Below are 24,743 nucleotides of genomic sequence, written 5' to 3'. Positions count from 1 at the left end.
CGTAAACAAATACAAAAACAGTCATATTTGTCAAAACGTAAAAACTCATGGTGAGGGTACTGATGGTAAAGGGTCACAAACTCAATACACAACGTGAATACTACCTGAAACTATTCGTTCCACTACTAAGGTCGCCTGTAATTTAAGTCAGACATTTACTTTTGAAATTGGGAGAAATGCTTATAATATGTATGCTATGCTATGCATACAATACATATGGTATGCTTTGACTTATACTCTTTCTTTGCAAAGCCCACAGAGAAATACTTTCCAACGCAATACTTACCTACTTGACGTTCAAAGAGTTTTGTTTGAATCTACTTGAACAAGGTGCTATGAATTTGAATTTCTAAATCTTATCTGCATTAACGAAACTGTCATTCGAATTACGATTTTGAAATTCGAACCGATTACTAATTTAGCATTATAACACGCTTCTGTTATCTATGTTATTGAGCTTACATTTCGGAGATCACGGCGCGGCTGGCCGCTTGGCGCTTTGCTTCGAGTCAGTCGAGCTTCGGCATTCGTGGCGTGAGGGTGTCGTTTCGCGCTAAAAAATCCCGCTCGTAAAATAGTGATGTTGAACAGATCCCCCGATTTCGACTTTAACGGTTCGTTTCGTTTGAAATCGGTGTTTTTCAGTGATTTGTAAACGTGTTGAGATTTTACATGTGTGAATGATATATTTGGCAGATTTAGTGCGTGATTACTATTGTGGAGCAATGATGTGATTGAAGATTTATTGTGTTGTGACTTGAATCCAGGATTTGCACAGGAAATACGTAGCAGGTCAGTAATTTACTGCTATACTCTTACTGTTGGTGAACGATTGCGAATGTGTGAAACCGGTGGCGATATCGCGGATAGAAACGTTTATTATTTTTATGTAGGTGTGTTTTCTAATCTTATTAGAACTTCATTATGGGATCAAACAGACTTGATGATTAAAACATTATTTCTATATAGTCCTTTTTCTCCGAGTGTAGGCAATAAAGTAATAAAAAATAGGCTTAATCAAAAATTAATTATTTTTCCGTGGCTACAGTGTAATTCTATTAGGAATAATTTATAAGTACTTCGTCTGGTACTATAAGTATAAAAATACTTACCTAATATTTATGGCGAGCAATTTTAACACCCCAAAATTAACTTTTGGGATAAATTCGTAATCTCAAATTAAAATGGCAATGTGCGATCTAAACCTTACTATACTTACCATATTGTCATATTAGGATGTTTATTAAATTTAATATATTGGTTTAATACCATATTTCATTTTATTGCTATTAAACATAGTACAGTTTAACTTGTGAATTTTAAGTGATATATTTATTTATTTGTGTACACAGAAAAATAATAAAAAAGAGCATTATAAAGAAATATAGTACAGAGGACTACTTATTCCAAACTGAAATTTCTATATATATATAACGTAACGTATTAGAGATATATTTATATATATAGGATTCTTGAATTATAATTTTTCTTACGTAGGTATTTAAATTAATAAATTCATTCGCGTGATTCCAATTGTAATTGTAAATGTAGGTATGTTTGGACCACGTAACTATTTTTTTTGTATTTTGTAGGAGCCCCAAATATTTTAAAACGGGATATGCCACTCCCTGTAGAGACTTATCTTTATGTGAAAGTTCCGTCAATATTGGTTCAGTTTTCAAGATTAGTCGAAGATTAACTTCGGTTTTGCGTTTTAGAGTGACTCAAATAATAAGTGTACCTAAACGATTCTATCGATGAAATAAAAAAATAACTGTTACCTACTTTATAATTGCTTTCACGATAGGTAATAAAAAGCAGTAACTAGAAAATGTTAAAATTATAATACCTACTATTAAAAAACTCATTATGTTGTTATTAACTTTAATAGTTATTCTCTTTTCATAGTTTTTTAGTCTAATAGATTTTTATGAAACATAACATCGGTGGTTTCAGACCTTTTTTGTAAAACTCCATAATAGCATTCCAGGAATGCCTAGTTTTTAGCTCAAGCGCACACTTTAAAACTAATTACGTAAGCTTTAATATTTATACCTAAATGTGTAGACTGGTTAAGTGGATACCTACAGAAACTCTTAAGTGTGTTTTACATTTTTGTAACATATGAAGAGTATTCCAAATAGTATTAGAGTCAGATCTAAAGTCGGGCACCGAAGCGTTGCTGCTACTCTTGAGTACTGATTGTTTGATTGATAGATTGCATTGATTAGATGCCTCGTGTTGGGATGTGGGAGATGGGATGGATTAGAAGGTGGTAGAACCCTTTGTGGTTCGACTCCGGCGGCACCACCGCCACACCTAACTATTTCTACCTAATAATAACAGTGTTAAGCGCTGCTGTGTTCTGGTTTGAAGGGTGTGGTTAGGGAGACATAATTTACCGAGGCGTTCCAGCTTAGTCCTCAGGAGTAGCGGCACATCTGTGGCCGACCCCAGGTAGGAATATCTAATCCTATCTGGGCTTGATTACAGATGTCCATGGGCGGCAGTAGCCACTTACCATCAGGTGGACTGCATGCTCGTCTGCTACTCCTATATTATATAAAAAAAATGTCTTTTTACCAGATATGTGTGAGGTAGCTGAGTGGTTAGGTCGAAGCTAAGCTAAGCTAGCAAGATGTGCTATGACAATATTATAGCTACACTATTCACGATTCTTACTCGTAAACATCCGTAGTTTCAATCTGTAGCTTGTATCCAGAGGTATATAATTATAGAGATATACATCCTATTAGTGGATCTGTGATGGAAAGGACCCTTAAGAAAGGCCCTTACTGTCTTTGCCTTAGCACGTCCTCCAAATTACTGGAGTATACTGTTTTAATCAAACCACGAACCTACAAAAGGTGTTTAAGAAAAAAATAGACTTATTAGGCAAAGGCAAAAAGTTTATTGGGTAAATGTTAATTTTTTTGGTTATCAATTTGCAATAATCCGCTGCATTCGTTATGGAGTCTGGGATTTTAACATTTATCTTTAAGCACAAAGTAAAACAGCAAAATAAATATTCTACTAACCGTAATTCATTTACAAACACCCTATATCATATACAAATATGACAATTATTAATTATATAATCAATATAATTAATAATTGTCATATTTTGACAATATCTGTCTACTAGAAATTATGAAATTTCGATCTTTAGTACGCCAAATGTTTGTAGGCCAAAATTGTTCCCGTGATTATGTATATTGATGAAGTAGCATTAAAGGCCTGAAGAGTTTGTATAATTAAACGCGGTAGTGTGGCAGCCAAGTTCGGAAACAAACACGGGCATAGTGTAAATTTACACGAGCCGTTATTATTTATTTTGATGAAAATGCAATAATGTGGTATTATTAAGAGGATTTGGTGGATCCGAATACTAGCAATAACAGAATCTCAAGTTGTTGCTGATTTTATAGATGTATCTCGATAAGTATTCGTACTTATCGTTTTAAATGAGTTAAATGCTTTTTCAATGAGTTAAACAGCACGAGGAAACCTGTATACCTACGAATTCTAAGAAAAAAGTATTCAAAGGTATGTGAAGTCTTCTAATACGCACTAGGCCAGCGCGGTGGACTATGGCCTAATCGTTCTCATTCTGAGAGGAGACCCGTGCCTAGTGGGACAGTAATGTGTTGATGATGATGATGAAATGCTTTTTATCCGACTGTGGAGTGTAATGTTTTCGAGTATGTATGTCTCATTCTTTGGTATGCCTTTCAGCCCAAACGGCTTGACGGATTATAACATATGACGTGTCGTTTGATTCGACTCAATTGTGGGTGTAACAAAGACTATAATTTTAAGCAGTCGGGACTTTGTTTTGATAATAATTACTAGTTACAATAGATATTTTATATTAATTATTTGTACTATTGATTTGATGTATAGTCCGCGCCAAACTGCTAGTCCGCTCTGAATATAGAAACGTGACACATCGAATAGCAAATTGTAGATATTAGCGGGACGAAGACAGCTCGGGACCACTCCAAACACCCGTACGCTGCCCGTTCTTGACCACGGCTATATAGCTGCGTTAGTATGCCCTTACGTTGCTACGGAATATATGCTTGTAGTTGTGCGCAACAACTTCAGAGCGGACTAGCAGTTTGGCGCGGACATGACCATAGAAATAATAGTAAAATAGTGGTTTTATTGTTAGGCGAGATATTTAACACGAAATTTAATATATTAAGGCAAAATTAATAACGAAAATGAAATTAAAATATTTTGCAATTGAAACATTCCAACTGTTACCGAAACTCGCGATATTTTAATTTTACGAAACATACTTTGATCCCTTTCGCGTTGGTTAATTTTTAATTTTCAATTTGGACCAAATTGTTCGACAATGGGTTTTTAGGAATCTAGACCTCTGGAATAGGATCAAAAATTCAAAAGGTTTGGCTGCCTATTGAGAATACGTTTGCCTTTAAAATGACATTACAAATTAAATATACTTTTTAAATTTATCAATGAATTGAAATATTTGAATACGATTGCGAAAAATATTAATGTTTTAAATTGACTTTTATTATTTTTGCAATTCGTTTCAATTTATTTTACATATTCCATTTATAGTGTAAAACAGGTTAATATTTGAAGTGAATTTATAAAAATCCTTTAATATTTTAACTTTTCGTAATAATTTTATCGTAACTTTTTAATTAAATCTGCTTTTGAACGTTTTGAAGAACCTTTTGTGCTTCACCTCCAGAGGCACCACTGCCTCATATTTTGCTTATAGTAGTAGTACAATAGTTACAGTAGTTGTAAGCGCTGTTGTGTTCTGGTTTGAAGGGCGTGGTAAGGGAGACATATTTATCCGAGGCGTTTCATCTTAGGGCTCAGAGGTAGTAACGCATTCGAGGCCGACCTCAGGTCTGATGATCATAGATGTGCATAAGTGGCTGTAGCTACTTACCATCAGATTCTACATACAAAAAGATCAAACGATAAGCGAGTTATTCGCTTTTAGTTTACCTCTGTTAATGAAACATACCTTCTATTCAAGTTTTACATATTGTAAATTTATTGAGTATTACGTAAATTTGCAAGTAATCAATATTTGCATTTATTTGCAAACGCGAAAATTATTAACTGTAGTTGAAATCCATTAGTAACCTAGCCGTTTTAGGAATAATATTTATTAACTTTGATAAGATATATCCATCGTAATTATGTTTTGTATTCAAACTTGATGGTGGTAGAACCCTTTCTGGTTCGACTCCGGCGGCACCACCGCTACACCTATTTCTACCCTAATAACAGCAGTGTTAGGCGCTGCTTTGTTCCGGTTTGAGGGGTGTGGTAAGGGAGACATACTTTGCCGAGGCGTTCCAGCTTAGTCCTCAGGGGTAGCGGCGTATCTGTGGCCGACCTCAGGTAGGAATATCTCTATCTGGGGTTGATTACAGATGTCTATGGGCGGCAGTAGCCACTTACCATCAGGTGGACTGCATGCTCGTCTGCTAATCCTATATTATTAAAAAAAATCAAAGTCACTTAAAATTGGAACCGAGGACTTATGTGCGAGAATCATTCAGATAGCTTAACTAATCCATTGTGATTAGTATTTGAATACTGTCAAAGTAAGATAATCAATGTATTAGTAATTTTATACGACAATCCAATCGCATGAAGCAGATTAGTTCGATCAAATTATGTATTTCACAGATAAGCTTAGAATCAAGTTGTTACGTGCGTACAGATAATATCGGATCATAAATCTATGACAAATATTTGTACCTAAGCGTACCATTTTGTTTTGATTTGCATAAACATAGATTTGATTTGATTTGGAAGGTTCTGAGGGGGCGGGGTGGATAAAATAAAAGTATTATTAGTTTTATAATTTGAATATTATGAGTTAGTTTATGTTATGACGTGTTTTAAGATGGTGGATCCCACAGCCACATCTTTTGCTATCAAAAAACAAGCATGTTAATAGCTGCTGTGTGATGTTTTGAAGGGTGTGGTAAGGGATACCTAGACATTCCAGCCTAATCATAAGAAGTAGTGGGTTACAGTAGCCACTTACCATCAGGTGGAATGGTGTTTGTCTGCTACTCTTTATAAAAAAGTATTTTTTAAACTTCGATTGTTTTTCAAGCGTATGTATGTATTACATAGTCTGTTACAGTTTATTATGGTTGTATTCCTATAATATCGTAAAAAAATAAGAAAGTACCATTTGAAACGTATTTTCTTGATAGGTTTACATTTTGGACACCTAATTATGAATCAGACTTTTTAATATAAATTACAAAAGCATAACACTGCATAGCTAGTCAGCATCAAATCTAAGTCATCACCATTCGACCCGTTTACGACGTAATAGTGTCGAATGACTATTTCCGTTCCACGAAAAACGGTGCCTAGTTCTCGATCAACACCTGGTGTTACTCATTTGTAGTTGATTTTAAATTAATTTGTCTTTGACCCATTTCTGCACATCGATTTTCGTGGGAGTTTAGCATATAAACACTATCTACACTCACAGCCCCACACTAGGATTCCCTGTATCGTGCTATGGACACACACAGAGACGAATATACAAACACCCAGACCCAGAAACAGAAACCTAAATTCATCATTTAGATATCCGTCTGGCCGGGGATTGAACCCGGGACCCTCTGCGCGTCAGACCGGTATGGTGACCACTCCGCCACGCGGGTCGTCGATATAAGCCTACATGAGTCTTTTGAACTTCTTCTGATTAGGAAGAGTCCCATTCGATCATCGGACTCTTCGATTGAGTAGTCGAGGCAACCACGAGGATACATTAGGGAAATAATATTAAAACTATGTTATTTATCGCCTGCTACATCTTAGGATTTTTATTTCTATTTTTTTTTATTTAATTATAGTAGAGCTTGTCATCACTTTTAAGTTTTTTGCCATTAAGCAGTAGGTTTTTTAAAACGCAATTTTAAATATTTTGTTTAATATGTGTTGCATAAATACTACTATTTTAATACATACTGTGATTTAGTCAAATTGTATTTTAATTTTATTTTTTAATTCCATAATTATTATTTTTGGCTAACTTTGAAAAACAGTGACCCCATTAAAATTCTCAAATGAACATAAATGAATTGAGTAAATGGCAGAACTCTCAAACAACCCTTATAAATGTAAGAACTAACCCTCAAATAGCTGAATGGTACTCGAAAACAACGGATCAATTGTCACCCTTCCTTATACTTGTCACACCGCGAACAGGTAAGCGATAAGCGATAATTGCTACGAGATATTTCAAACATTTATATGTGTGATAGCCTAGTGTTTAAGAAACTCGGCCTCTCGATCGAGGGGTCCGAGGTTCACATCCCAGGCACGCACTTCTGATTTTTCAAAGTTATGTGCGTAGAAATTAAATATCACTTGCTAAACGGTGAAGGAAAACTTCGTGAGGAAACCTGTATACCTGAGAGATTTATAAAAAAAATCTCAAAGGTATGTGAAGTCTACCAATACGCACTTGGCGAGCGTGGTGGACTGTGGCCTCATGTCATTCAGAGGTGAGACCCGTGCCCAGCAGTGGGACAGTAATGGGTTGCTGATGATATGTATGAGCAGTGATAGTGCTTGAAACTTGCCACTTAATTGGGGTACGGGGTTCGCATCCCACACACCTCTGATTTTCAAAGTTATAGGTGTTAGAAATAAATTATCACTTCTTATAATGGTCAACGAAAATCATGTCATGTCAAAGTTCTCAATGGTTTGTAAGGTCTAGTAATTCACAATTAGCCAATTCAGTAGATTATGTCAAGCCTTTCACTTTAATAGGAAACAAATGCACTGGAACAGGAATAGGTGGTATAGGTGGTAAGGGCTACCTAGGTTCTGGTTCCTCGTAGTAGGAAAAGACCAGGACAAGTGGAACAAAAATCATTGCAGCTTTTCATAATAGTTCTCACTGTAATGATTAGTCATAACACTAGCATTTAATTGTTTTTAATCGTTAATCGCGTTACAATCGCAATAGAACAAGTGCCGAAATATCAGAAATTCCCCCAAATTTTCAAAGCTCCATTCATATTCTTTTGTGCTTTGGGTTCAAAAACAATTCATCTGCATTTTGTAAAACGTACTTAAATCAGGATTGTAACTAGGTGACCTATTTTCAATTGTGGGTTTTGAAAGGGCTAGAGTTGATGAAGGGCAGAAATGGGCATGAGATGAAAGAGGTTTTATTGTTTGTAAGAAATACACAAAGCTAGACAGACTGACAGAGAGGTAACAGACGTTATCAACTGATATTCGTGTAAAGTTTTTTTTTTAATATACAAAAGGGAGTAATTAAAATACATTTGTGTTGTGTAAAAAACAGTAAGTGGTTCAAATACGCACCCCTGATTTTTCAAACCTATGTGCGTATTACAATTAATATACAGTGAAGAAAAACATCGCGAGGAAACCTGCATACCTGAGAGTTCTAAAAAAACAATTCTCAACGGTGTGTGAAGTCTACCAATTCGCACTAGGCAAGCGCGGTGGACAACTACATTCCCGGTAGAGATGTCCCGTGCTGAGCAGTGTAATGGGTTGACGGGTCTGAAGTTTAAATAAAAGAGTGTTAAGTCGCGTAAAACAGCTAGTCCGCTCTGAATATAGAAATGAATCGCGTCGCCATAGGAAATTGTATCACTACACCTGCTCGCAACAACTTCAGAGAGGACTAGCAGTTTGGGGCGGACTATACAACCTTGAATATAAATGAAGTAGGTACTTTGAAATCACAAAAAATGTGTGTTCAATATACATTGTGCATACATATTTTGAAGCTACAAATTTCACAATATTACGCGTAAATCCAAGGAATTGGGTCTATGCTACAATCTTCAAAGTTTCACACTGCTGTAATAAGAAAAAGGTGTGATGGTGGTGCCCCCGGTGTCGAATTGTAAAGTATTAGATTCTTAAAATTATTTACTTTGAAATTACAAAAAAAAGGTATGTACAATATAGATATTTTGCAGCTACAAATTTCACAATATTACGCGTAAATCCAAGTAATTGGGTCTATGAGATTGGGGCTACAATCTTCAAAGTTTCAGTTGACGGCTTCCTTTCCCTAAAGTCGCCTTAATCATGAGAAACGGAAAAACTTCCCTCTTATAATTCAGGAGTTCGTGATTTTCGCATCAGGTAGGCTTTTGATGTTTTTTACCTCATTTTTTGTTCTTGGAAGTATTTCGATTTTGCTGAAGAGCTGAATGCCTTTTGGCTTAATTTTGTAGGAATAACCTTTCTTGTTTTTTTGAAATAGGAGTAGTGTAACTACCAGTATGCAGTCTGATGGTAAGTGGCAACAGCCGCCTACTAACATCTGTTTCGAAGGTGGTAGAACCCTTTGTGGTTCGAATCGAATCGAATAATAGCAGTGTTAGGCGCAGCTGTGTTCCGTTTTGAAGGGTGTGGTAAGGGAGACATACTTTTCCGAGGCGATCCAGCTTAGTCCTCAGGGGTAGCGGCGCATCTGTGGCCGACCTCATGTATGATTACAGATATCCATGGGCGGCAGTAGCCACTTACCATCAGATGGACTGCATGCTCGTCTGCTACTTATATATTCTAAAAAAATCTGTAATCAACCTTAGATAGTATTCCTACCTGTGGTTGGTCAAAGATGCGTTGCTACCTTTGAGGACTAAGATTAATTGCCTTACGTTCGTCGTATCTCCTTTACCACGCCCTTCAAACTATAGCAAAATACTGCACTAAACTGCTGTTATTAGTCAGAAATAAATTTTGCGATGGTTCCTTCAAAGTTGAGTTAAAGGTACTTAAACCAAAAAAGTCATGTTAATTACCAAAAAAAAATCGGCAAGTCTTTTCTAAAATTAACTTCATCAGAGCACCTTAAATACGACTAATAATAATTCTTTTCCCGTAAAAAAGTTCTTTCTGGAAAATTCTGTCGGGTGCTTCTCTAAAGCAAATGTTTATTTTAGCTATACTTTCCCATTTTGTGCACCCTGTTGACTTTCGGACCGACCGAGGCGATTGTACTTAACTTCCAAATGAACAATACATTTTTGTTCGGATCTTCCAACAAACTGGAGGATGTTTACTGTTTGATGAACAATCTGTTAAATTAGATATTTCTGATGAGATTTTATTGATTTGCCCTTCCATTTATTATATTTTATCCTTATATCTATTGTAATAACTATAGGAAATTATTTGTTTGAATCTGCTGATCCGTGAAAATATTAATATAAAGATTTATTTTTTTGACAATCGTTTATTTGTTAAAGGAGGTTGTTTTGTATTGTTAAAGTTTATGTATAATTTATTTGTTAAAGAAATTATCTATACTTCTACACTAATATTATAAAGAGGAAAACTTTGTTTGTTTGTTTGGTTGTAATGAATAGACTCAAAAACAACTGGACCGATTTTAAAAAATCTTTCACCATTCAAAAGCTACATTATCTACTAGTAACATAGGCTATATCTTATATATGAAATATTTGATAAATAGATTTTGAGGCGGTACAAAGTTTGATGGGTCTGCTAGTTAGTTATAAAAATTGGAAATGGGGTACCGTAAATTCAGGTTGACCTTTCTGTAACATATGCCGTCATACACGTGGGAGCTCAATGAAAATGGTGCATATTTTGTTGCGTGAGTTGAGTGAGATAAGTGGAAGTGGGAAAGACGGCGAAAATATGATTTTAAACGTTGGTAAAAAAAATATTACCTATATATATGTTATATAAATAAATTATATTAAAATGTTTAATAATGCTGATAAAAAATAAAAATAAATAAAAAATGTGTCTTACCCTCGAAAGACAATTTACTAATAAGGCCTATTTATTGTTCAAAGTGCAATAGAGATTTTGAGTACTTAGACGTTTTGTTATTTTGTTTTATAATGTAGGAGTACTAGACGAGCATTCAGTTCCGATAATCCAACCTGAGGTTGACCACAGATGTGCCGCTACCCTAGAGCTCTAAACTGGAATGCCTCAGAAAAGTATGTCTTCCTTACCACACCCTTCAAATCAGAATATAGCAGCGCTTAACCCTACTGTTAATAGGCAGAAATAGGTGTGGCGGTGATGCCGTCGAAGTCGAACCACGAAGGGTTCTACCACCTTCATTTATGTGTATTAAATTCTAGGGGCCAAAGGTCTATGTAAATTATAATTTTAACCATGTTAACTACAAGGAAACATAATTTTAACTTCGATGTTCAAATACCCCGATCATCTGCAATCGAATCAATTCATAATTAAATTGATTCCAATCAATTGAGTTTATTTATACTGTTTAATGATGCGAATGTTTGCACCGGAATGGAGTGTTTCACTCGATACTACTCATTAAAGCATTTTTAATAGCCATAGAGCCATACATTATAATATGTGTTTGAAAGCATATTGAAAATTAATAAATATATAGCTATAAAGCCATACATTATACATGATTTTAAAAAAATATTAAAAATTAAAAAAAAAATTCTAACTTTACAAACATATGTTTTTTGAGGAATTTCAGGAATGTTAGCACAGAACGTCATAAAAGATAGTTTAGGCTTCATAAACTAAGATTGAAGTAAATTCTGCCGATTTTCTGATACATGAATATCGTAATAGCCTAGTGGTATGAATTTCGTCCTCAAAAAGAGTATCCAGGTTCAACCCTGGCATTCCTGGCATATAGGAAAACATCTTAAGGAACTACATATTTATCTAAGTGTGTGAAGTGTACCGATAGGCCTATATATAACCATTAAGCAGAACCCTTTAACGCAAGATGTTTAAACCCCCTCCCCCTTCCCAACCCCTGTTTCACAAAATGTAAGTGAACCTCCTCCGTTATGCATACTTATAAATTTGAATTAGATAGCCTGGGCCCCATGTCATTGTCCCTGTAGTACCGGGACCAGAATAGGGCTACGGTATCCTCTGCCTGTCGTAAGAGGCGACTAAAAGGCGACCGCTGTCCTTCCCGGGTCGCTTGCTGGGGCAGGGGATACCGTAGCCCTATTCTAGTCCCGGGACTACAGGGACAACATCTTAAATACCTACCAGTAGTGGGTTAGAATGGGCTATGATAATTTAAATCCTAACATAAATATAAATCCGAACGAAGGAGAACTCGTCTAATCCCACCCTAAAATTTTATCACAAGACGGCACAAGGGTTGGTAATGAAAAATGGTCCATTTCGTACCTTTTTCCTAACCCGTGACAGTTTGCACTGTAAGGGTTATGTTTTGGTATCAGCTGCAAATAAGAATTAATAAAATGGTTTTCTTTTAGACATATATTTCTAATTTTCGTTAAGGATTCGTTTAAGATTGTATTCATTAATTTGTGGTTCATAAGATACATAGACTATATACACGAAACGTTTTTTCTTTACTCTCAATAACAGTAGTGTAGTGCTGCTGTGTTCTGGTTTGAAGGGTATGGTAAGAGACATACTTTTCCGATGCGTTCGAATAGTCCTCAGGGCTAGAGCGGCACATATGTGGCCGACCTCAAGTAGAAATATCTAATCCTATCTAGGGTTAATTACAGATGTCCATGGGCGGCAGTAGCCACTTACCATCAGGTGAATTCGTCTGCTACTCCCTTATTATAATAAATTAAAGTAAAAAGTTTAACGGCAGTGCCACCGTCACTCCTATTCCTGCAAGCATGCATTCATCCTGACGGTAAGTAGCCACGGCCAGCCATTAATATTTGCATTAATATCTGCAATCAGCAGCCGTGTAGATTTTCTCGCGATGTTTTACATCACCTTTATAGTTAGTAATAATATATTATTAATATAATCTTGAAGGTGGTAGAACCCTTTGTGGTTCGACTCCGGCGGCACCACCGTCACACCTATTTCTACCTAATAACAGCAGTGTTAGGCGCTGCTGTGTTCCGGTTTGAAGGGTGTGGTAAGGGAGACAGACTTTTCTGAGGCGTTCCAGCTTAGTCTTCAGGGGTAGCGGCGCATCTGTGGCCGACCTCAGGTAGGAATATCTAATCTTATCTGGGGTTGATTACAAATGTCCATGGGCGGCAATAGTCGGCATATCAGAGGTGTCGGTTTTGAATCTCGGACCCCTCATTTAGAAATCATGTTTTAACCGCTAGATATATTTATTAATATTGGCATAAAGTTTAGTTACCGCGATTACCTAATGCTTATTAAAATGTATGAGTATATTTGTATGAACATCGTCACTATATTACAAGTAACAACTTTTAAGTTTAACATACGTGTTTAAAACCGATTACACATACGGCGGTTGTTCGTAAATGCATTTTATAAACTTCGAGCGGTCTTATCACCAATTTTTATCGGACATGATACTCTCCACATACTAAACTCCTGAACCCGAATGACCCCACACTAGCTCACACTTGACTGGTTTTAAAGATCTGTAAGATTAAGATCTAGAAACTAGAGACACTGCAAAAATAAGTCTGTCTGACTGAGCATTTAGCGATAGTAAATTTAGAGAAATCTAAAAAGGGAAGTTTATTTTAAGAGTTAATAGTAAAAAGATCTTTTGGCGTTTATTAACCCTCTTTTTTCAGACTTGTGGTCACTCTTTGAAGGTACGATTTTTGGTTTGACTCCGGAGGTACCACTGACACATCTATTTTACCTTATAACAGCAGTAAAAGCTGCCGTTATCTGGTTTGAAGGGTGCGGTAAGGGAGACATACTTATCCGACGCGTTCTGACCTAGGTTTCCGATGTAGGAATGCATGTATGACTGACCTTAGGTAGGACTGGAATCTTAAATTGGAATAATTACAGACGTCCCCGGATATTATTGACCATTCGTCACCAGCTGGTCTGATGGACTGGACAATTTCACAAATACTTTAGTTAAATATAGAAATTAATCGTAAAACAGTGTACAGAATATCTAAATACATCATGCATATAAACAAATTATATTTGTAAACATATCATGCAGTTGTTCCTTCTGTGAAATATGTTTCATCTGTCAACCATAGATTTGTAAAGGTTACTTACTCCTAACAAGAAAATGTAACCAGTTTTGACCATTGAAATTGTCACTGGCTTATATTTTCGTGTTTGATAGATATTAAAAGAATGTAGTTTTTAGAGCATTTACGAATGAAACGATATTTCTCCGCACTTTTTCTTCTATTTCGTGTTTTTGCACCACATAACTGCACGTGTAGGCATTGTTCCGCGTAAATTACACCATGACAGTCGGAGACGTAATACGTAGGCTGACACATAGTCATCCTTTTAATGGCTTCCTTCAATTACAAGGCGGTGAGATATCTATACTTATCTATGCTGTCAACATGGCAATATTGACAATGTCAATTCGCACACACTTTAAACTCAGCTACTTCCCAATCATTATCGATGATGTCAAGTGGATACTTTAAAAAACCGAAAATAAATCGCCCAACCCAAATGACCCCGAACACACTCGACTGGCTCTAAAAGGGAGATAACTCAAAAGATTAGGATCAGGGAACTAAGACACTCCGCGGAATTGGTCTGTCTCTACGGACACTTTATCTTGTCCGACAGGAGCTGACGAAAAATCGAGCTGAGAACTTATTTTTAGGTCAACCCGCAATATTTTACACTAATACGTTATTTTAAAATAAATTGAAACTATTTTTCAGTGCGCAATTTTAGCGGAAATTTTGAGCGACGAATTTTACGACGAAATTTTACATCAGTCAACTCACTGCGAAATTCGTCGGAAATTGACAAATTATTAACGTGACGTAACGTGAGAAGTGTGTCGTGTTTACGAATACGTGTGAATTATTATATACCAAATGCCAAAACCAGGGGCATTCCGTGAAAATTGTAAAAATCTTAATATGGTTGGTGTAACGTTCCAGAATTCACGAAAATGTCTTTTATTCATATTGCATGGTATTATGCGAATGGACGTAATGCACATATTTGATTTGATTTTACTGTTTGATTTATTCATGATACAGAAATTGGGTAACGATTTTCCACGAGTTGATTTTCGGGGAAAATTTAACTGGTCATTAAAACAACATGTTTGTGTTGGACTAATTGGAAAGAATATTTCGATCTTAAATCTTTGGAGAAATGTATTTTGTACGAAACAAAGCGGAGATTCGTTTCGTATACAATGGTTTAAACTGTAAAGATAAAAAGATAGTTTTAAAATTGCATGTACAAGTAAATTGTATAAGATAGAATGGGGTTGACATGTATAATGAATTCCCAAAGCCCGAAACAAATTTATACAAATAAATAAAAAGTACTGTTTGTTTGTATCGTCAGAATAACAGTTTTAAAATGCATATTAAAGTATATACAGTACCTTTACCAAGAAAACAATAATTAAAATTTTTGTCCGTCTGTCTGTTTGTTCTGAATAATCTCAGAAATTGTTGGACCGATTTTGACGGAAGTTTCACTGTCATTAGTCGATGTTATAAGGAGAAACTTCGTATTCTCGGTTATAATAACATAAGTTACACTTTTAAACGCAATTAAACTGCGGGGCATGTGATTAATTAAAAAACAAAACAACATGTGTTGAGTTGCTACATTTATATTTCGTCGCAAGTTGCAATCCCGATATTGCAATTATGTAAGTCTTGGTTATAACTTACCTATAAGTTACATTTTTAAACGAAATGAAACTGCGGGGCATGTGATTAATTAAAAAACAAAGCAACATGTGTTCAGTTGCTACATTTATATTTCGTCGCAGGTTGCAATCCCGATATTACAATTATGTAAGTCTTGGTTATAACTTACCTATAAGTTACACTTTTAAACGTAATCAAACTGCGGGGCATGTGAAGAATTAAAAAAAAACAAAGCAACATGTGTTCAGTTGATACATTCATATTTCGTCGCAAGTTTCAATCCCGATATTGCATTTATGTAGGTCTTGGTTATCCTTGCTAATATTATAAATCCGAAAGTAACTGTCTGTCTGTCTGTCCGTCTGGTTGTCTCTTCTTCACGCCTAAATCACTGAACCGATTTTAATGAAATTTTGTACAAAGATAGTCTGAGACCCGAGAAAGGACATAGGATAGTTTTTCTCCCGGAAATACCACGGGAACTAGGGATGGCGATCTAAGATCGATTAATACAAGAATCGATCTTTTGGACCAGAACAAATCGATTATTTTAATCGATTAAGTAAAGATCGATCGATTAAGTAAGGATCGAATCGTAAACTATGCATTTGATCAAATAATGATCTTTAGCAAAGTTGTTGTCCATGTGCCGAAGGTTTCAGACTTGGTACCACCAATTTTCGCCAGATGGCGCCACTGTCATTCCAATAAAGGTACGAATTTTCAGTTTAATGTAGTTATGTAAGTATGTCATATTATTTTCTTTTAAACGCGGGCGAAGCCGCGGGCAAAAACTAGTAACTTATAAGTTACACTTTTAAACGCAGGTGAAAACGCCGGGCATGTGGAGAATTTAAAAACAAAAGCACATGTAAACACATGTTGCTACATATTGCTACGTTGCTACATCTATATTTCGTCGCAAGTTGCAATCCCGATATTGCAGTTATGTAAGTCTTGGTTATAAGGTTGTAATATTTTAACATGTTCGCAAAATTTCGCCGCGAAATTTTAGCTGCATTTGCGCTGGACAGGTGAAGTTCTGCATGCAAGTTTGATAAGAGTATGTAAAAAATATTTTACGGAATATTACGAAAATTAATATGGGAGTTTGGACGTTTAAAATTGCTTGTTTGGAAATTGCAATGGTTATGCCCCTTGGCGGTTCGTTTTCTGGACGGTTTCATCTCAAGATGAGAAGGGTTAAGGCTTCACAATCTGAGAGAATGTAATGGAGGACTCTTAGGTGCCTTTCGAACACAGGTGTGTGGGGTAAATAAGATGTGGGGAAGGTCGGAGCTAAACTAAGCTAGTATGCTAGATGTGCTATGATAATACTGTAGGTACACCGGTCGCAATCCTTAGCTCATATCCGGAACTCTTTACCTCGCACCACTTCATATAAAACCAGCTTGAATCCCAGAGCTAAGCTGAGTAATGATAATTACAGTTTGAAAACTAAAAACCATGCAAAGACACTCGTTAATTGTGATGGTCCTGATGATAGAGAATGGGACAAAATGATTAAAATCGTGTATTGTATTGGTTCTTGTTAAGTGTCATTTTAATTTAATTTACAATTGTAAAAAAAATGTATCGAAAATTCAGAGATTTGTGCTTTGGATACGAACCCCGGAATTTTAACGTGGGAAGTTATTTATTAACTGACTTCCCAAAGGTAGAGAGGTTATCTATTCGACACGTATTTTTTTTTTGATATTAAAGTTTATTAATAAATGGTAAAGAAGACCTGTGCACAGCAGTGGGACAGTAATAGGTTGATGATGATGATGATTATAAATAAATGGTGTTCTTCAACTAACAGGAAATAATTGCCTTTGTAATCTTACGTTTCATCTTCGTATTACTTCTCTATTTTCGGAAATACGTCACTCAATCCCTTCAAAGGTCGGAGTTGAAAGGGCTTAGGGCTTTATCTAATGGCCATGGATTATTACAAAAATTATTACATTGAGTTAAAAATAGTTTAATGTTTGTAGCCTTTTTTATAAGACTTGCGGCATTTAGTGGCTAATTTTTTGATGTCGATTTTCGAGGTAGGTTTTGTAATAAGTCTTCCTCATCATTTTTTCCAAAAGAACCCAAAATGACCCAAAAGAAGTAAATGTTCTAAAGTATGGTTACTTACCTGAGGTGGATTTCATGTTCGCTACTTAAATGTTCAACTTTTTGTAAAATCTTCTATCGACACTACTTCTAAAAGTACCTAGTCGTGTCTATTTGTCTAATCCATTCATTAAAATTGTTTCTCTTTATTATTCTTTATAAAAATATTTCTCTTTATTATTTTTAAAAGTCGTCTTTCTATTTGTCCAATACTTTCATTCGTTCATTTATTCATTCATTTTGTCTATATTTCTATCTACACTATTTCAAAAACATCCTTTATTTTTGTCCCATTCACCTGCATTTAGTCATTTAACCAATCACCGACCACTCCAACACCATGATTTGATATAAAAAATATTATCTTAGGAATCTATTTCCTTACATCTTCTTTGGTTTATCCTTGTTCGATTCTAACAGTTGATAAAGGTCATCGGTTAAATAACCTCCTACGGCTAAGGACGACCTCATCTATTACCCTTCATTGAGTTTCAACAACATTTCTAAGTAGTAGATATTGAGCGTGGTTTTACTTAGTTTATTATTTGGTTTTTATTATCAGCTTTTTTATCTGGTTCCTTAGTTCGTGTGTAATTCAAATCTTACAACTGAATTTTGAAGCAGTGAAACCCAACCGAATGACATTTTGGTTTGGATGATAAAGCATGATGAGTTTAGTGACGTTTTTCTAAATCCAATATGGCGTGCCCCCCAATAAGGCGGAACTATTATTTTTATGTATACCCATGATATGGGTAGCAAGAAACGGGATTTTTTAGAAGTATACCTCGAAAGAACTTTTGAAATCTTTTTTATTTATAGTTGTGAAATAAGTATCTAGTCTACCTGCGGGTATGTAGCCATCTGTAATCAACGCCAGATTGATAACGTTATTTAGGTACACTCATAGCTACACAAGGACTTTTACTATGTCGTGGGTTCAATGGACACTTACAGGCGAATACACAAACACCCACGAACGATACCTAAATTCATCTTTTAGATATCTGTCTAACCGGGGATCGAACCCGGGACCCACTGCGTATCAGACCGATATGGAGACCGCGGGTCGTAAATCGTCTTTGGCGTAGGCTGATCTTACTTCAAGCGTAGGAGTTCAAAATATACTATGGGTGGTTTTGTGACCGCGCCCGCGGGCCTAAATTAATTTCCAATAAACAGCTCATTTAATATTATCGATTATATTTATGATTGTCCGGATATCGGTTATAATTGAAAATTGCGTAATTTCGACCTGTTTTATAGTGGCAATGACCATTTACCGATTAAATGGATGGTCTAAAAATTGAAAAAATAATATATGATTTATCAAAGTTCTAAATCTTAATATCGATCTATATTCAAATTGAATGTAGTATGTAGAACTTGATTTATTAAATACTATAACTTATATGTCGCATTTGTATTTTTTCTCGCTCACACATCATACAAGATGAATGAGATGTGAACAGATATGCCGCCATTTTTATTATGCTCTTTGTAGTTTACGAATCGTCATAAACTACCTACTTTGGTAAATAGATTCTAAAATTACGAACGAATGAATGAACCTATAGTCCGCGCCAAACTGTTAGTCCGCTCTGAAGTTGTTGCGAGCTGGTGTATACAATTTACTATGTCGACGCGATTCATTTCTATATTCAGAGCGGACTAGCAGTTTTACGCGGACTATACCTATTATTGGAATAAAATTCTTTCGTATATCTAAGCATTACCTTGAAGATTACTACGAGACTTATCTTCTTATTATAAGCTTTATTAATTAGAATTATTCAAGCTATATTCCAAATTTCTTGATTCTAACTTCAGTAGTTTAGGCAAAACCTTGATTAGTACGTTTTAAACGTGAGTATTTTTTTGTTCTTATATATAAAGATAAGCCACTAATATTAATTATAGTTATATAATAATGTCATACCTTTTCAAATATTCATATTTGAGTAAATACATATTGTTTATTAGGTCTAGATCAAGAATGGGTCGTATTTCTTTCAATGTACGTTAACCTCACGTATATTCTTCGTTTCTTGTTTCAGTACAAAGATAATATAATTTTCTAAAAGTTGATTACAGCTTATTAGGACCGCTATTGATACTCTACTCCAGCTCAAATTTTCCCGACAAGTCAAGTAATTGGGGTCCGCCATACTGGATTTTGAATGACGTCACTAAGTTAATCGTGTATTGTCGTCCAAACGAAACATGAATGTATGCAAAATTTCGAGCAATATGTTGGTGTCAACTTGTTTAAAAAAGTTTTGTAAAGTAGCAGATGAGCATGCAATCCATCTGATGGTAAGTGGCTACTACCGGGCATCTGTAATCAACTCCAGATAGGAGAGTCCTACCTGTGGTAGGCTACAGATGCGCTACCCCTGAGGACTAAGCTGGAACGCCTCGGATAAGAATGTCTTCCTTACCACATCCTTCAAACCAGAACACAGGAGCGCTTAACACTGCTGTTATCAGACAGAAATAGGTGTGACGGTGGTGCCGCCGGAGTCAAACCATAGAAGGTTCTACCACCTTTAATTGTTGTACCATTAATTGCATAATATGAAATGTAAACTTGTTATATAGTGGTGATAGAATAAGTACTTATAATTCTGCAATATTACATGAATAATTATGATATTAATACCTTTCAAGGTGTCGACATAGATGTATTATGACAGCTCGGTATCAATATAAATCAGGTTTAAATATAACCACTAATTACACGTTAAAGTTGAGTTAAAACACCGTTTCGCCAATACCATTAAACTTATCACCCACTAAATCTAGTTTAACTACTTAATCATAGTTTTTAATCTAAGTCTTGGAAGGTAATAGGGTAGCTACTAACGGTGTTTTAATGTGATATACGAGTATATTAGGGAACCGAAAAGTAATATAAAATTTCTAAAAAAATATTAATGAAAATGTCTTTAATTCCAATTAACAAAATAATATCTTTATGTAACAGTGGAAAAAAGTGATAGGATAAATTATATTGTTCATAAGCATTCAAATTATCTTTAATAAATAAGTCTTTTTCGTTTACAAACGTAATTTTGATAAGATTTTCGGTTTTCCTTTCCATGCCGGGATAGCTTAGTGGTAAAAACTCGGCTTCTCAGTCGAGAGGTCGGAACTTCGAATCTTAGGCCCGCTGATTTTAAAACGCAAAAAAAAAATACAATCACAAAATGCATTTACAAAAAAATGCGCAACATTTGCAAAAAAAAAAAAACAAATAAAAAAATGTACAAAATTTGGGAACAAATCTTTTATAACGTTTTTATAATCTTTTCCAAAAAATATATTAGAGTATTGTGACAGAGGGGTCAAGTGGACTGCATGCTCGTTTACTATTTCTAATACAAAATATCTTTAGGATTACTTATCTTTCTAAATAGTATAGTCCTTACATATAACCTATACCTAAATAGAACGTCGTTCGCTCGACAAAGTTGTAAAACGCCTAAAACTATTCGACATAAACTAACCAGTGAGCGTCGATTACTTCAATTCATATTTTACGGCACTTGTTAGTTAGGCCAGAGGTTCTCAAAGTCTTCAAAGTTTTAGTTTGTATGTCCCTGACAAGTTTATGTTTTGGCGCCCCCTAGGTGCTCGACACAAAATAATCCTAGGTAGGCATAAAAATTTAAATATATTCTATCTACACTAATATTATAAAGAGGAAAACTTTGTTTGTTTGTTTGGTTGTAATGAATGGGCTCAAAAACTACTGGACCGATTTTAAAAATTCTTTCACCATTCGAAAGCTACATTATCCTCGAGTAACATAGGCTATATTTTATATGAAATATATTTGATAAATAGATTTTGAGGCGGTACAAAGTTTGCCGGGTCAGCTAGTATAATATATTTTAAAGAGCCGTCTGTAGTTCGAATCCAACGTCACCGCCATTACATCTATTTCTACCTAATAAGAGCAGTGTTCAGTTCTGATGTGTTCTGGTTGGAAGAGCGTGGTGAGGGAGACATTTTCCAACGTATTCAAGCTTTTCCTTAGGGGTACCATCTATGTTACTTCGTCAAGTGAGAATCCATTTATCTGGGGTTTACAGACGTCCCTGGCCACCTAAATACAAGTCACCTAACACCAAGTGGATAAATACTCGTCTGCTACTGCTATATAAAAATAAAGACAAACCCACTGAGTTTCTTACCGGATCTTCTCAGTAGAGGTCGCGTTCCGATCCGGTAGTAGTTTAAGAAAAATATTGTACCTGACAATATGTAAGTGCCGTCGTTGGCCTATACAAAAATAAATATATTTCATTTCATTTCATTTCTATATTATAAAAAAATGAATATGTTGTAACCGCGAATGCCTAAGTTTAGGTTCCAGAAAAATCACGGCGTCCCTCTTGAGTTTTTACACACACTTTGAGAACCACTGAGTTAGGCAATATCTTGCGCGTGGGAGGTATCAATTTGGCTTTAAAATGTTAACTTTAATGGTTACCCTGGTTTTTGTGTCAATGAATCAATTAAAAGCAATGATAGTTTAGTAAGAAACTTGGCCTTTCAATTGGGGGTCCGGGGTTCAAATACGTACTTCTTTTTGGACGAGTGTGGAGGGTATTGTCTAATGAATGTATCTATGTATGTTTGTCTTAATCTTTGACACACCTTTGAAGGTGGTAGTAGCCTTTGTAGTTTGACTCCGGCGGCACCACCGCCACACCTATTTCTGCCTAATAACAGCAGTGTTAGACATTGCTGTATTCCGTTTTGAAGGATACTTTTCCGAGGCGTTCCAGCTTAGTCCTTAGGTAGCGGCGCATCTGTAGTCAACCTCAGGTGGGAATTTGATTAGATGCAATCCAGATAAGATTTTACCTGCTGGAGTTGATTGTAGACGTCCCTGGGCGGCAGTAGCCACTTACCATCAGGTAGACACGATCGTCTGCTACTCACACATTAAACAGCTTTTTTTTTTATAATATAAGAGTAGCAGACGAGCATGCAGTCCACCTGATGGTAAGTGGCTACTGCCGCCCATGGACATCTCTAATCAACCCCAGATAGGATTAGATATTCCTACCTGAGGTCGGCCACAGATGCGCCGCTACCCCTGAGGACTAAGCTGGAATGCCTCGGAAAAGTCTTTCTCCCTTACCACACCCTTCAAACCGGCACACAGCAGCACCTAACACTGCAGTTATTAGGTAGAAATAGGTGTGGTTCACAAAGGGTTCTACCACCTTCAAATCTCGTTTCTAACCTTCTTGTATAATTATACAATGATATATAGAGAATGTATACTAAGTAATACACAATAATCTACAATCATGTTCACAAATCCCTTAGTTTAATTACACCGCTGCAAGCTTGGTCGCTAATAGGGTATTCATCGGAGCTCCTAAGCCAGCTTAAGGCAATCATTGTTCATCCTCTGATACAAGTGGATTAGGATATTGTGTGGTTTAAATGTGGTTGAACCTTTGTGGTCTACCGATTCGCGCTTGGGTACTCTCTTACTCTGAGAGAAGACCTGTGCCCAGCAGTGGGACAGTACGAGGTCATCGATGAAGACGAATAACAGTGTGCGCTGCTGTGTTCTGCGGAAAGGTGAGGGTGTGGAAAGGGAGACATATTTTTCTCATCTAGGGTTGATAGAAGTGGATTATTATATTATGTGGTTTAAATGTGGTAGACTCTCGTGGTTCCACTTCGGAGGCACCGCTGTCACACCTATTTCTCCCTAATAACAGCAGTATTAGGTAGTACGAAAAACAGTGATAGCCTAGTGCTTAAAACTTAGGGAGTTCCAGGTTTGTATCCCTGAAACGCACCTCGAATTTTTCAAAATTATGTACGTGTTCGAAATTGATTATAACTTGTTATAACAGAGAAGGAAAACGTCGCATGAAGATCAACATGCCTGAGAGTTCAAAAAGCGTCAAATATTTGTGAAGGTAACCAATTTGGACTAATCCAGCACGGTAGACTATGGCTTAACCAACTTACACTTCAGTGGTAGCAATGCTGTGTTCGATCTCAGATAAGATTCTGATCTTATCTCGGGATGGCAAAAGTATATGGGCAGCAGTGGCCACTTAACATCAGATGGACAGCGAGCTCTTTTCCTACTGAAAAATAATTAAGGCATAAAATTTTCCTACTATGTATACCATGGTAAGTTCTTTAAACGCGGGTAAAACTGCGAGACATAACGAGTGTCATTGATCCAAAATATCATTGACTATCATGAAATAATTGTCTTAAAACTAATTTAAAATATCAAAATTTCGTCGTATCTCGACAATCACTTTAATTTAGTTAAATGGCAGTACCACTTGAAATTGTTCTAAATAGTAAGTAATTTAAAACTTAATTAAAACGCGTGTTAACAATCAAGCCTTTGTCTCCATCATTCTCAGTTCAAGTTAATTATGACTAATTACAGTTTATTGAACTTTACTTTGTAGTGTTTGTCGTTTGTAGTTGAAGAGACTTATTTGTAACTTAGACTTACATACGAGTATGTGACAGTCAGATCACATTGATTCACGTACACATCATATAATTGCTGGTTGTTATTTATTTATACCACTTTTAAATACTTTTTCATATTTTTGGAATGTGCAGTCTTGCTTTGATGAAATATGTTTTATAAAGGATGTTATATAAATTAATGGATAAAGAAGTATTATTGTAAAAGCTTATGATTGTGGAATAGTATATTATGCTTTTGAAGTCCCTTCGGAGCTTTTTAACACGATAGGGTCCAAATAGAGATAGGTCCCATAGGCGGCAGTAACCACTTACTGTCAGATGAACTGCAGGTAGCAGTGATAGCCTAGTGGTTAAGAAACTCGGCCTCTCGATCGAGGGGTCCGAGGTTCAAATCCCAGGCACGCACCTCTGATTTTTCAAACTTATGTGCGTATTAGAAAAAATTATCACTGTTTAGCAAGAAGAAGGAAAACATCGTGAGGAAACCTGCATACCTGAGAGATTTAT

General features: G+C 35.8%; 1 protein-coding gene across 5 annotated transcripts in view; it reads left to right on the top strand.

Annotated features, from left to right (window-relative positions):
- Window positions 1-527: 527 nt before the first annotated feature.
- Window positions 528-24,743, top strand: part of LOC140745854 (uncharacterized) — a 500,815-nt gene continuing 476,599 nt past the window's right edge. For all 5 annotated transcript variants that reach the window (XM_073077786.1, XM_073077787.1, XM_073077784.1 and 2 more), the window contains exon 1: window positions 528-792. The gene's annotated coding sequence lies outside the window, so the exon portion shown is untranslated. The remainder of the gene's footprint in view (window positions 793-24,743) is intronic.

Source organism: Epargyreus clarus, unplaced genomic scaffold, assembly GCF_041222505.1.
Source record: "Epargyreus clarus isolate Ecla_fem2 unplaced genomic scaffold, WU_Ecla_fem_2.2 ptg000011l, whole genome shotgun sequence".
In the NCBI taxonomy this organism is placed as follows: domain Eukaryota; kingdom Metazoa; phylum Arthropoda; class Insecta; order Lepidoptera; family Hesperiidae; genus Epargyreus; species Epargyreus clarus.
The sequence above is the reverse complement of the archived record's forward strand: the minus strand, read 5'-3'. Positions and strand labels throughout refer to the sequence as shown.